Source organism: Bubalus bubalis, chromosome 7 (genome assembly GCF_019923935.1).
Source record: "Bubalus bubalis isolate 160015118507 breed Murrah chromosome 7, NDDB_SH_1, whole genome shotgun sequence".
In the NCBI taxonomy this organism is placed as follows: Eukaryota; Metazoa; Chordata; class Mammalia; order Artiodactyla; family Bovidae; genus Bubalus; species Bubalus bubalis.
This window is the reverse complement of record NC_059163.1, coordinates 24047147-24063023: the sequence shown is the minus strand read 5'-3', so window position 1 is coordinate 24063023 and position 15877 is coordinate 24047147.

The following is a 15877-nucleotide window of genomic DNA, read 5'->3' as shown; positions in this document are numbered from 1 at the left end:
CATTAACGATCACTGAGCACAGATGACCATAACAAATATGATAATAACGAAAAAGTTTGAAATAGTGTAAGAATGGTACCAAAATCTAACATAAAGTGAGCAAATTCTGTGGGAGACATGACACCAATAGACTTGCTCAATGAAGGGTTGCTACAAACCTTTAACTGGCAAAATACACAGTATCTGAAAATTGCAATAAAGCAAAGTGAAATAAAATGATGTCTGTACATAACATATGTGCTGCTATATAGTACAGTAAAAGATGTGGAGGGGGAATAAAGATTTATATTTACAATGTCTATATTGGTATAAAATAATTCTGGAAGTTTATTTGCTTTAAAAAACATATTAAAAAAAAAGATTACTTTGTTTATGAAGCAACTTAAATGTCCATCGGCAGATGAATGGATAAAGAAGATGTGGTATATATATACAATAGAATATTAGCCATAAAAAGAACAAAATTGGGTCATTTGTAGTGATGTGGATAAACCTAGAGTCTGTCATACAGAGTGAAGTAAGTCAGGAAGAGGAAACAAATATTGTATATTAATGCAGATATATGGAATCTAGAAAAATGGTATAGATAACCCTATGTCCAGGGCAGGAATAGACACGCAGATGTAAAGAACAGTCATGTGGGCAGAGGGTAGGAAGGGGAGGGTGGGCTGAGCTAGGAGATTGCGTGCATGCTAATTCACTTCAGTTATGTCCGACCTAAATGGACTGTAGCCCACCAGATTCCTCTGTCCAAGGAATTCTCCAGGCAAGAATACTGGAATGGGTTGCCATGCTCTTCTCCAGGAGATCTCCCTGACCCAGGGGTCAAACCTGTGTCTCTTACATCTCCTGCATTGGCAGGCGGGTTCTTTACCACTAGCACCCCTTGACATATATACACTACCACGTGTAAACCAAATAGCTAGTGGGAGCCTGCTGTATAGCTGGCACAGGGAGCTCAGCTCAGTGCTCTGTGTTGACCTAGAGGGCTGGGATTCGGGGGTGGAGGTGGGAAAGAGGTCCAGAGAATATATGTATACACACAGCCGATTCACATTGTGGTACAAGAGAAACTAACAGAACCTCATACAGAAATTATACTCCAATTAAAAAATAAGTGAACAAATTAAAGCCTGAAAACAAAAAAAAAGAGAGAGAGAGAAGAAAGAGACATTATCTATGGTAGTGTTAGGTCTGGGAATTGGATAAGGGAGAAATAGGGGTGAAAGTAATATTTTACAGTTCACAGCTTTATGTATTATATATATACATGAAAGAAAGTGAAAGTGAAAGTTGAGTCCAACTCTTTGCAACCCCGTGGACTGTAGCCCACCAGGCTCCTCCATTCATGGGATTTTCCAGGCAAGAATACTGGAGTGGGTTGCCATTTCCTTCTCCAGGGGATCTTCCCAACCCAGGGATCGAACCCAGGTGTCCCACATTACAGGGAGACGCTTTAACCTCTGAGCCACCAGGGAAGCCCATATATATAATACATTATATATATATGTATGTATACACACACACACACATATATATACACTGTGAGAATGTATTATTTTCTCATAAAATCAAGAAAAGAACAAGAAAGTGTTTGGATGCTCTGCTCCTGTCTCAGTGTGTTTATATTCTTTAGCCTTCCAAGTGTAAGTATCACTGTAACGAGCTCATGAACTTCCCCTATAGTGGGGATCTTGCCCTTCTCTTCGCTTCCATGGCACTGTTAGGACAGATCACTCACCGCCTTGTCTGATTATTATTTATAGACGTCATTTTTCAGGCTGTTCTCTACTTACCTCCTGCCATCCAGGAGGAGAAGCAGGTGACAGAGGGTGAGATGGTTGGATGGCACCACCAACTCAGTGGACATGAGTTTGAGCAAACTCCAGAAAACGGTGAAGGACAGGAAAACCTAGGGTGCTGCAGTCCATGGAGTCACAAAGAGTCAGACACAATGTGACTGAGCAATAACAAATGCTTGCCCTCACCTCTACATGTTGTACTTTCTCAATTTCTTGAACAGGTTGCGTTCCCTCCCAAAGAGAAGCCTCTTCTAATCCCCTTAACTTGGCTGGGCTCCCTTGCTATTTTTTTTCTATCCCTGTACATTCCTTTTCAAACTACCTATCTCACTTGTTACTACTTGTCACATCGGTCTTCTCCATCCAAGTCTGGACCAAGAGCTCCATGAGGGGACTGGGCTGTATCATGTCGTTCACTTTTGTGTCTCTAGGGTTTAATACAGTCCCTAGCAAAGGTTATGGCACCCCACTCCAGTATTCTTGCCTGGAGAATCCCATGGATGGAGGAGCCTGGTGGGCTGCAGTCCATGGGGTCGCACAGAGTCGGACACGACTGAAGCGACTTAGCAGCAGCAGCAGCAAAGGTTAGCAAATATGTGCTGACTGGAAGTGAATGCTATTCCTCCCTTTCCAGAGAATGATTTCCTTGTGGGTAAGTTATGCCATCTGTCTACAGCCCACCTGATATAAAGGACAGCAGGCACAGTGGATACCAGACAGGGGTTCGAGTAACAGCACTGCTCTTCCCTCACTCTGGAATCTTAACCTTTTAACCACTCTGGGCTTTAGAGTTCTCATCTATGGTAGGTTGTTCATTCATTGTGTCATTCAATAATATTTACTGATTATCAACCGTGTGCCAGGCACTGTTCTAGTAACTGTGATACAATGATTTGCAACCCAGAGAAGTGTCTGCTGTCTGAGACACACATTCTAATTGGGATAGGCAAGGAGATAGCGGAGAGAGGCACAAAACACAAATGAATCAAAATTCCAGGTAGTGATCAAGGCTACCATAGAGCAAGAGAGGGTGACTAATTCAGAGCAGCCAGGAAAGGCTTCTGAGGAGATAATATTCAAACCGAGTCTTTGAGCAGATTAAGTGATTGCATCTGTCAATACTTTAAAATGATGTCTGGCATATAATAAACTTAAATAAATGATAACTTACTATTAACTCGTCAAAAGAATGAACTGGAAGTTTGAGAAAATATAAACAGGTTGTCTTTAACATATAAAATACTATAATCACAACATTTATATGTGGATTTATATGTATTTATATAGTGTTTTGTGTGTGTGTGTGCTGAGTCAGCATTTGTGACTAAGAGAATCTCCATTTTTGTTTTTTTATAAAGTTTGTTTTTGTGTGGACCATTTTAAAAGTGTTTATTGAATTTGTTACAGTATTGTTTCTGTTTTATGTTTTGGATTTCTTGGCCCTGAGACATGTGGGATCTTGGCTCCCTGACCAGGGATGGAACCCACATCCCCTGCATTCGAAGGTAGGGACCTGCACTGAGACTCCAGAAAAGTCCCCAAGAATCTCCACATCTCCATTTTTTATTCTGAATAGTTGATGTCCACCCCCCGCCTTGAGGCAGTACAATTTTTACCCTGGGAGTGATTTAATTACTCACAGCACCGACTAACAATGTACTCATGGAGAAATCACAAAAACACATGTAACATCGGTTTTCATAAATGCATTCAATGCTCTCTGGTGGAGATGGTTTAGTCTCTAAGATGTGTCTAGCTCTTGTGACCCCATGGACTGTAGCCTACGAGGCTCCTCTGTCCATGGGATTTCCCAGGCAAGAATACTGGAGTGGGTTGCCATTTCCTTCTCCAGGGAATCTTCCCGACCCAGGGATCAAACCCAGGTCTCCCACGTTTCAGGCAGACTCTTCACCGACTGAGCCACTAGGGAAGCCCTCAGTGGACTCTAAGGGCCCATGAACCTATGAAGTTTTCTTTTAAAATATTCATTATGTCTGAATAATGTAAACACTAACTTGTTACAGCAGAGGTGATGAAAGAAAATGGTTAGGGGTAAAGTTCTGAGAGATAGACTAGGGATGTGTCCAAACTATAAAAAAAATTACTGACCATTCACATCTTTCTGGGGTGGTAGTAAAATTATTGGTGTATACTGACTGGTGTGTATAAACAAGGTGAGGCTGAGAACCTTCTCTGTGTCAGACGCCACTGGTTTCATCCCTCCAAAGCATATGGAGTGAGTAGCATCTTAGGCTGAGTTCTCAGAAGCTGAGCCCTAGATGTGGAAGCAGGGGTCAAGGTATGATCTCCACGTGAAGTCTACTAGGGCCAGAGGTCCCAGGGAAATTCAGGGGCATGAAATGTGTCCCCACTGGAGATAAGGATTGGGTGTGTACATGAGCAGAAACAATAAATAAGACCCAGAGAGGGACTTCCCTGGTGGCCCAGTGGTTAAAATTTTGCCATCCAATGCAGGGAGTACAGGTTTGATTCCTGGTCAGGGAGCTTCAATCCCACATGCCTCTAGCCCAAAAAACCAAAACATAAAACAGGAGCAATATTATAACAAATTCAATAAAGATTTTAAAAACAGTCCACATCAAAAAAAAAAGAAAAGAAAAGACCCAAGGAATCTGGGCAGAGAGCTGACAGTATCCTCTGCCTTATTCATATTCCTAAATTACAGAAGAGGACATTTGGGAGTGCATGTACTCGGAGAGGTTGGATACTTGTTCAAGGTCACCTATCTATTAAGTGGCAGAGCTTGGATACAAATTCAGACAAGCTTGAAATCACAGTTCATGCTCATTCTCTTCTACCAAATGTTTCTGCCTTTCCTGACCATCCATTAGCCAAATACACAGAAACATATTCTGTATTTATATAAATAGACATTCTCATCCAGCTTCCTGAGGCAGAAGGTTATTAGAAATTACCATGAAACATTATATTTGGGAATCTCTAGAGAAGCACTTGTCCAATAGAAATAGAATGCAAGTCATGTATACAGTTTAAGATTTGCTGGTAGCCACAATAAAAAAGAAACAAGTGAAATGACATTAATAGTATGCTTTATTTAGTCCAGTACATTCATAATATTGCTATTTAATATGTAATCAATATAAAAAAATAATAAGACATTTCAAGTTCTTATTCCATACAGTTTTTTGTGTATTTTACACAAAGCTTATCTCAATTCAGCTGTGAAATGTCTACTAGAAATATTTGGTGTGAATTTAGATTTCATAAAATTGACAATTGAAAAAAGTAGATTCTCATTGCCAAGTTGGTCCAAACATATTTAAAAGTTTTCCATGACAGAATCAAGTACCACTTTTGAATGTAAATCAATTAAAATTAAACGCTAAAAATATTCAGCTCCTCAATCACACCGGGCTTCCCTGGTGGCTCAGACGGTAAAAAAAAATCTGCCTGCAGTGCAGGAGACCAGGATTCGGTCCCAGGGTCAGGAAGATCCCCTGAAGAAGGGAATGGCTACCCACTCCAGGATTCTTGCCTGGAGAATTCCATGGACAGAGGAGCCTGATGGGTTACAGTCCACTGGGTCACAAAGAGCGGGACATAACTGAGCAACTTTCACCTCACTTCAATCACGCTAGCTACATTTCAAATGCCCAGTAGTTTCATATGGCTAGTGGTTAACATTTGAACAGGACAGAAAATTTGTCCTATGAGAAGGTACGAGGTCATGACTCTGTAACACCATCAGGAACAGAAACAAATCTTGTGTTTATCATGCTGCACACAGATGTAGATACAGCAGTGAAAAAACAACGCATGACCAGGAACAGTGAACTACAGCAACTTTGCAATTGGAGTTGCTCAAAGAGAATGAGAATTAGCCCTGTTAATAGTTTGGGATCAGAACCATTCAGGAAGAAGATGATCTTTGCTTGATCTTTGCTAAACCACCTACATGCACTGCTTTATTTTCATCTCTTGGGGCCTGATTACCCAGTTTCAGTGCATTTTGTAATCTGGTGAGATGCTCTGCAACCAACTCAGCACAGACAGGTAGACATTTTGACCCCATAGCCTCATCTACACATGCCAGATGGTGTTAGAAGCATAACCAGGTGCAAATACATGAAAGTGCTAGAAAGACTCAGTCAAATCTTTAAACGTACGTGGTAGTCTCTGCTCAAAAAGGCTTCCCTCTTAGCCCAGTTGGTAAAGAATCTGCCTGCAATGCAGGAGACCCAGGTTTGATTCCTGGGTCAGGAAGATCCCCTGAAGAAGGAAATGGCAACCCACTCCAGTATTCTTGCCTGGAGAATCCCATGGACAGAGGACCCTGGCAGGCTACAGTCCATGAGGGTCACAAGAGTCAGACACAACTTAGTGATTAAACCACCACCATGCGCAAAAAATATTTCCAAAAGTCCTGTGCCAAGATGTTCATGGTACCTCTATTCCTAATCTCCAAAACCAGAAATAATCCAAACACACATCAGCAGTAGAACAATTTAATAAATAGTGGAATTTTCTGAAATATTCATGCAGTGAGATACCCTATAGCAATGAGAATGAAAACCTACAGTTTTAGCTAGCAAAACTAATGAATCTTTAAAATGTACTGAGTTTGTCTGAGGCAGACAGAAGAAAAGAACAGAATGTAGGATTCCATTTATTCCAACTTCAAAAGCAGGCAAAAGTCATCTATGATTTTAGAACTCAGGATAATCATTAGCTTTGACAGAGGGGGAAAAGAGGAGATTCTGATTAAAAGTGGCATGAAGCAGGCTACTGAGATGCTGTGAAGTTCTGTTTCTTAATTGTAAGCTGGTTATGCAGGTATGTTTGTTTAATGAAAAGAGATGATTTGTGTACTTTTCGGTGTATATATATATATATATATATATATATTGTGTGTGTGTGTGTGTGTGTGTGTGTGTGTGTGTAGACACACACACACAAATATATGTTCGGCTGTAAAATATACATAATAAGTAAATCAATCGTTGAAGACAAACAGAGTTTTGTTGTCCATTCCGCAGCTCTAAAGACAAGCTGGAAATGTGTAAGAAAGTCAGAGTTCACTGATGTATAGAACAGTCTTATGGACTCTGTGAGAGAGGGAGAGGGTGGGAAGATTTGGGAGAATGGCATTGAAACATGTAAAATATCATGTATGAAACGAGTTGCCAGTCCAGGTTCGATGCACGATACTGGATGCTTGGGGCTGGTGCACTGGGACGACCCAGAGGGATGGAATGGGGAGGGAGGAGGGAGGAGGGTTCAGGATGGGGAACACATGTATACCTGTGGTGGATTCATTTTGATATTTGGCAAAACTAATACAATTATGTAAAGTTTAAAAATAAAATAAAATAAAATAAAAAAAAGAAAGTCAAAGTTATCATTCCACTCTGTGGTTCTACCTTCTTCAAATCACAAACATCTTTCTGATAAAAGATGCTGAAACAGCTTTCAGCAAAGGAAAACCAAGCTGATCATAGAACCAGAGGAGTCCAGGAGGACAGACAGTAATAAAAAAAGAGAACTGGTTTTCATGGATGTTCCTTTGCCTGCCATGTCCTTCCCTCACTTCTGCCCAATGAAAAACTGCTTCTGTCATGTCTGACTCTGTGCGACCCCATAGACGGCAGCCCACCAGGCTCCCCCGTCCCTGGGATTCTCCAGGCAAGAACACTGGAGTGGGTTGCCATTTCCTTCTCCAATGCAGGAACGTGGAAAGTGAAAGTGAAGTCGCTCAGTCATGTCCTACTCTTAGCGACCCCACGGACTGCAGCCCACCAGGGTCCTCCATCCATGGGATTTTCCAGGCAAGAGTACTGGAGTGGGGTGCCACTGCCTTCTCCAATGAAAAACTAACCACCTTCAAGTTCCATTTATGACACTTCCTCCATGAAGGCATCCTTTATTGTCATAAACAAAAATGATCTCTTCTTCAAAATTTGTAGGCCACTTGTCAGCACTATTCATCATGTATTATAATGCCACACATGTGTGCATGTTCAGTTGCTCAGTGTCCAACTCTTTGCGACACCATGGACTGTAGCCCAACAGGTTTCTCTGTCCATGGGATTTCCCAGGCAAGAATACTGGAGTGGGTTGCCATTTCCTTCTCCAGGGGATCTTCCTGACCCAGGGATTGAATCCAGGTCTCCTGCATCTCTTGCATTGGCAGGTGGATTCTTTACAATCGAGACACCTGGGAAGCCCCTTTCAGTTCAATTCAGTCGTTCAGTAGTGTCCAAGTTTTTGCAACCCCATGGACTGAAGCATGCCAGGCTTCCTTATCCATCACCAACCCTTGGAACTTTCTCAAACTTATGTCCATTGAGTCAGTGATACCATCCAACCATCTCATCCTCTGTCATCCCCTTCTCTTCCTGCCTTCAATCTTTTCCAGCATCAGGATCTTTTCAAATGAGCCAGTTCTTCACATCAGGTGGCCAAAGTATTGGAGCTTCAGCTTCAACATCAGTCCCTCTGATGAATATTCAGGACTGATTTCCTTTAGGATGGACTGGTTGGATCTCCTTGCAGTCCAAGGGACTCTTAACAGTCTTCTCTAACACCACGGTTCAAAAGCATCAGTTCTTTAGTGCTCAGCCTTTTTTATAGTTCAACTCTCACATCCATACATGACTACTGGAAAAACCATAGCTTTGACTAGACTGACCTTTGTTGGCAAAGTAATGGCTCTGCATTTTAATATGTTGTCTAGTTTAGTCATAACTTTTTCCCAAGGAGCAAGCATCTTTTACTTTCATGGCTGCAGTGATTTAGGAGCCCCTCAAAATAAAGTCTGTCACTGTTTCCATTATTTCCCCATCTATTTGCCATGAAGTGATGGGACCAGATGCCATGATCTTCGTTTTCTGAATGTTGAGTTTTAAGCCAACTTTTTCACTCTCCTCTCTCACTTTCATCAAGAAGCTCTTTTGTTTCTTCTTCACTTTCTGCCATAAGGGTGGTGTCATCCGCATATCTGAGGTTATTGATATTTCTCTCAGCAATCTTGGTTCCAGCTTGTGCTTCATCCAGTCCAGCATCTCTCATGATGTACTCTGCATAGAAGTTAAATAAGCAGGGTGACAATATACAGCCTTGATGCACCTCTTTCTCAATTTAGAACCAGTCTGTTGTTCCATGTCCAGTTCTAACTGTTGCTTCTTGACCTGCATACAGATTTCTCAGGGGGCAGGTCAGATGGTCTGGTATTCCTATCTCTTTCAGAATTTCCACAGTTTGTTGTGATCCACACAGTCAAAGGCTTTGGCATAGTCAGTAAAGCAGAAGTAGGTGTTTTTCTGGAACCCTCTTGCTTTTTCGATGATCCAACAGATGTTGACAATTTGATCTCTGGTTCCTCTGAAGCTCCTTAGATGCTTTATAATGAATAAACTTATTATGGGTGAAACCAAGCAGGGCCCTGAGGGGCCTTACTGGGGATGAACCCCGACCTGTCCCCTGCCTGCCTCTTGTTTGTAGTCCTTCTTTGAGATCCAAAGAGCAAATTCAATCAGAGAAGTGAAAAAAATGCAGAAGCAAAGGAAATGAATCAAGCAAGATGAAATAATAATAGTTAAGCCATAAAACAAAGCCAAGGACCTTTTGTTTCTCCCTAATGGTGAGCGATAATATCCTGAGCCATATCCTTGAGTTGTTTTGCAGATACTAAAACCCCTACCAGCTAGACGAATTTAACTGCATGGTGACCCCAGACTAGTTGGAACCAGAAGACTGATGACTGAGATTCCTGAAACATCACCATGTTACCTCACCCTCAGCCAATCAGAAGGAGGTGCACGAGCTGACCACACACCTTATGACTCTCTCTTGTACCTTGCCTTTACACAGCCTTTCCTGAAAGCCACTGGGGAGTTTGAATCTTTTGAGCATGAGCTGCCTTTTCTCCCTGCTTGGCCCCACACTGGGCATCTTGCAATAAATGTTTTAATTTCCTTCATCACAACCGGTGTCATCAGATTGGCTTTACTGAGTATTGAGTGAGCAGACCCACGTCTGGCTCAGTAACACACACATCCCATGTAGGCTTGCCTTCCAGGAAGTCATGTTATTTTCTATGTTTCCCACTATAGCCTAAGCTCCATAAGAACAGGCACTTATTCACAGTAATATCCTCCACATTGTATAACTCTGGGATTTAGGCTTTGTAGATGCTTGAGTTGAATCACTTAAAGAATGCTTTCCCTTTCTCACATGGCAATACTCAAAGCAATCAAAGGAGAACTTCTATAAAACTCATACCACAAATTTTCCTCTCTCTGGGGTGACCAACCTACTCCCATTTACCCTTGGCTGTGCCAATCCCTCAGCCCCAGACAAACCAGGAAGGCTGACTTCCCCTACCTGCATTGGTGCTTATACACCCAGGCTGGCAGCTGTTTTTACGGATGAATAAGATCATGATCCTATCTAAAGCCAAGCCCTTGTTCTGGTCGGCATTTCCTCTGCCCACTCTCGGACTGGGCTCTAGAAACTCTCCTCTGTCCTTCCTGCATGAGAAGTCTTTCCTCTCTACTGAGCCACTCCCATTGCATACGAACAAGCTGTAATTTTTCCTATTTAAAAAGGTGTTAAACTTTTGAAAACAGTAACAGCAACAACAAAAACCTCAAAGCTACATGTTTGTCAAGCTACAACCCATTTCTTGCCTTTAAAACAAAATTGCTTAAATGAATTGTCTATATGACATCTCCTAGTTCTCTTTACCCCATTTTTGGTTGAACCTCTTCAATCAGGAGTTTGTCCCCAACTTGCCATAGATACAGGTCTTATCACAATCTGCCAACAATCTGAAATCTTCCTTGACTGTTGAGTTATGAGAAATAAACTTCTAAGATTAAGTCACTAAATTTTGTCATTTTTCTTAAATTTTACTTTTTTATTAAAGAATAGTTGATAGTGGGCTTCAGGTGGTGCTAGTGGTAAAGAACCCACCTGCCACAGCAAGAGACAAAAGAGATGCAGGTTCTGTCCTTAGGTTGGGAAGATCCCCTGGAGGAGTGCAAGGCAACCCACTCCAGTATTCTTGCCAGGAGAATCCCATGGATGGAAGAGCCTGGTGGGCTATGGGCCATAGGGTCCCAAAGAGTTGCACATGACTGAAGCAACTTAACATGTATGCACGCATAGTTGACAGTGTCATATTTTTAAACATAGAAGTTCCCTGATAGCTCAGTTGGTAAAGAATCCGCCTGCAATGCAGGAGACCCTGGTTTGATTCCTGGATCAGGAGATCTGCTGGAGAAGGGATAGGCTACCCACTCCAGTATTTTTGGGCTTCCCAGGTGGCTCAGCTGGTAAAGAATCTGCCTGCAAAGCAGGAGACCTGGGTTGGATCCCGGGGTTGGGAAGATCCCCTGGAGAAGGGAAAGGCTACCCACTCGAGTATTTTGGCCTGGGGAATTCCATGGACTCTATATAGTCCATGGGGTCACAAAGAGTCGGACAGACTGAGCAACTTTCACTTTCACTTTCAAGTAATAGAGCTCAGAACGACCACATGTATTTGTTTGGTTTATATATCTTTTCTGTACTTCACACTTGTATATTCAGCTATTATGTAAAAGAGGACACGACTTAGTGACTAAACCACCACTGCTCTGCAACCAGTTGAATGCTAAAAAGCATCTCATACTTCAGGAGTCGCACTAGATTTTTAATTTCCATCCCTAAGCACTCCCCCTCTCTTAGAAAAAAGTCCTCCATTCTTCTCATCCAGGTTCCGAACCATGAAACCACCCCTATCTCCTCTCTTCTCATATCTTACATTCAGCCACCAGGGAAGGCCATCCGCATCTCTTGCCAGATACTTATCAAGAGCTTCCTAACTGGTCTTGCCACTTCCTCCCTGGCCCTAAGCCCTGTCAACATGGGAACCAGAATAATCCTTTAGAAATAGGTCAGTATCAGTCACTCTTCTGCTCAAAACTTCCCCCAGAGGCTTCTCAGCTCATTCAGAGTAAAATCCAGAGTCCTTAGCTTGACCTGCAAAGCCAGACCATCTTGTTCTGTTACCTGTGTGACCTCCTTTCCCACCACTGTCTTCCTCGCTTCCTCTGCCCTGCCCAGTGGCTGCCTTGCTCTTTCTGAAACACCAGAGCCACCCTAGCTTCCTAGGCATGAACTTGCTGCTTCTCCTGCCCAAAAGGCCATTCCCCCAAATGATAACATGATCCACTCCCACACTTCCTCAATCTCTCCTCAGATTTTACATTCCTTCTTTTGACTTTTATATCATATGTGTTCTCAGTCACTTCAGTTCAGTTCAGTTCAGTCGCTCAGTCGTGTCCGACTCTTTGCGACCCCATGAATCGCAGCACGCCAGGCCTCCCTGTCCATCACCAACTCCCAGAGTTCACCTAGACTCATGTCCATTGAGTCAGTGACGCCATCCAGCCATCTCATTCTCTGTCGTCCCCCTCTCCTCCTGCTCCCAATCCCTCCCAGCATCAGAGTCTTTTCCAATAAGTCAACTCTTCGCATGAGGTGGCCAAAGTACTGGAGTTTCAGCTTTAGCATCAGTCCTTACAAAGAAATCCCAGGGCTGATCTCCTTCAGAATGGACTAGTTGGATCTCCTTGCAGTCCAAGGGACTCTCAAGAGTCTTCTCCAACACCACAGTTCAAAAGCATCAATTCTTCGGCACTCAGCTTTCTTCACAGTCCAACTCTCACATCCATACATGACCACAGGAAAAACCATAGCATTGACTAGACGAACCTTTGTTGGCAAAGTAACGTCTCTGCTTTTGAATATGCTATCTAGGTTGGTCATAACTTTCCTTCCAAGGAGTAAGCATCTTTTAATTTCATGGCTGCAGTCACCATCTGCAGTGATTTTGGAGCCCAAAAAAATAAAGTCTGACACTGTTTCCACTGTTTCCCCTGTTTCCCCATCTATTTCCCACGAAGTGATGGGACCGGACTCCATGATCTTTGTTTTCTGAATGTTGTGCTTAAAGCCAACTTTTTCACTCTCCACTTTCACTTTCATCAAGAGGCTTTTGAGTTCCTCTTCACTTTCTGCCATAAGGGTGGTGTCATCCGCATATCTGAGGTTATTGATATTTCTCCCGGCAATCTTGATTCCAGCTTGTGCTTCTTCCAGCCCAGCGTTTCTCATGATGTACTCTGCATATAAGTTAAATAAGCAGGGTGACAACATACAGCCTTAATGTACTCCTTTTCCTATTTGGAACCAGTCTGTTGTTCCCTGTCCAGTTCTAACTGTTGCTTCCTGACCTGCATACAAATTTCTCAAGAGGCAGATCAGTCATGTCCAAATCTTTGCGACCCCACGGACTGTAGCCCACCAGGTTCCTCTGTCCATGAGATTCTCCAGGCAAGAATACTGGAGTCAGTTGCCATTTCCTCCTCCAGGGGATCTTTCCGACCCAGGGATCAAACCCTGGTCTCCTGCATTGCAGGCGGATTCTTTACTATCTGAACCACCAGGAAAGTCCCTAGATAAAACTGTGTGTGTTTGCAGGGGTGAGGGTTGGGAGGGTGTGCAGGGATGTGCTTCCCAGGTGGAGCTACTGGTAAAGAATCCACCTGCCAATGCAGGAGATGTAAAAGTTGTGGGTTCAATCCCTGGGTTGGGAAGATCCACAGAGGAGGGCATGGCAACCCATTTCAGTATTCTTGCCTGGGAAATCCCATGGACAGAGGATCCTGGTGGGCTAGAGCCACTAAGAGTCAGACATGACTGAGCATCTGGGCATCAATTTAAGAAATACTTTCCAAGTGATAGACTCATGTTATAGATTCAATACATGTTCTCTCTACTGAGAACATGAAGATGAACACGATATGACCTCTGCCCTTACGGAAACTGCTAAATCAGTCTGGAGACTGGGCTTTCCAGAAAGCTTTCCTAGTGATGGTGGTCCCTAAGATGAATCTTGCAGGAAAAGTAGAAGTTCATTGGCAGAGGAAGGAGTGATCAGGCAAGAAAGTGACTTTCAGGGAGAGTAGAGCAATTACTAATGTGTGTGGCTATGACAAATGCCACTTTCTGAGGTTATAAAATCAGACTTACCACTCCCCAAACCTGGTCACATGCTATATTATGTGAGCACAAGAGACGCTCAGTTAACCACAGAGGATGGGGGCCAAGGTGACATGCTTCTAGGGTGGCCAAGACCCACGACCAGACATAAAGCTGGAGAGCACTGCTATGACAAGAGAGGACTCAGGCAAACTGTTAGAATGAGCAGCCCAATAGAAGGAGGGAGACATAGCCCAGCATGTGGGCACAACTGAAGAACAGGGATTCCTGCAACCAACAACATTTACAAAGAGAAATAGTGGTGAGTCCATTATGCTGACAGCCTCCAGTGAACTAGGCTCCTGATACTCCATGCCCTCCTCAGGCTCTCCCCTTGAATCTGGGCTCCAGCTGTGACTTGCTTTAACCAGTTTGCAACCAGGGGAGATTTTTTTCTGCAGAAGATATTTAACAATGGAGACAATTTTCTTTGGCACTAGTGGTAAAGAAACCTGCCTGCCAATGCAAGAGACTTAAGAGACACAGATTCAAGGCCTGGGTCAGGAAGATCCCCTGGAGGAGGGCACAGCAACCCACTCCAGTATTCTTGCCTGGAAAATCCCATGGACAGAGGAACCTGGTGGGCTACAGTCCATAGGGTTTCAGAGTCAGACATGACTGAAATGACTTAGCACACATGCACAGAGGAAGTGGAAGCTCTACTGGAATCTAGTAGGTAGAGGCCAGGGCAGTGTTAAATATCAGACAGTACAGTTCCTCCCACCATCCCTCTCCCCATAACAAGAATTTTCTGGCCTCAAATGTGAATGGTGCTGAGGTTGAGAAATCAACAGAAGACAATCTAAGCCTTAAGACAATATGCCTTAAGGGTCTAGAAGCTTCCACTCTTGCACCCTTGGAAGCAGAAGACTCCCTAGAGAGACCACATGAGTGACTACATGGAAAGGGAGCAATCCTAAGGCTACATGGAGCACTGAGCATTCAGCTGACAACAAGGTCCCAGGCAGGCTCTTTCAGCCAGCCCCCAACCATTTGAGATGCCAGTCATATGAACCAAGATGCTGTCATGGATGTTCCAGCACCAGCAGACGTCACACACTAGTTGTTCCTGCTAAGCACTGTCCAAATCAGAATTGAGAGCCAATAAAAATGTCAATGTAAGTCTCTAGGTTTGGGGAGGGTTTATTACACAGGAATAGATAGATGATAGAGCCAACAGACTAGACACCGTTCCAAGCACACTCTGACCGTGGTGGTGGTTTAGTCACTAAGTCATGTTCTACTCCCGAGGCCACAGGGACTATAGCCCACCAGGCTCCTTTGTTCATGGGATTCTCCAGGCAAGAATACTTGAGTAGGTTGCCATTTCCTTCTCCAGGGCATCTTCCTGACCCAGGAATCAAACCTGGGACTCATTCATTCCTGGCAGATTCTTTATCGATTGAGCTACAAGGGAAACCCACATTCTAACTACAGTCTTACAAAATGAGACATTATTATCAATATCATTTTAACGAGGACACCTAATCACACAAACATAAAGAAGTTAAGTACCAGCTCAAAGTTAACAAAACTAGGAGTTAAGAGAGTTGGGCTTTAAACCCAGGCAGCCTAACTCCAGAGGCTTAACCATCAAGTCATACAGGCTGTCTGGTCACTCATTCATTCACCCATTCAACAAATACTCATGAAGAACATACCCTGTGTCAGGCAGGCTCTATGCACATGAGATACAACATGTATCCCAGGTTATATTCTCAGGGGATACAACAGAGATCAAAAGAGAAAAATTCTGGTCTCATGGAACTTAATTCTAGTAAAGTCTGAGAAGCACAGGAGTATGCTTTGGGTAATAAGACATTGATTTCTTTCCTGGCTACCAGGCATCTCTTCTAGCCTCCCCAGTTCCACCAAAGAATTACCCTTCCTTTGGGATACAATCTGCTAAGACTGTTACTCAGCATGGCCAGCCCTCCCTCACCAAGCCAAGCCAAACATTTCTATTCTAGGATCTGAATCTTCAGAAAAGTAACAAAAAGACCGAA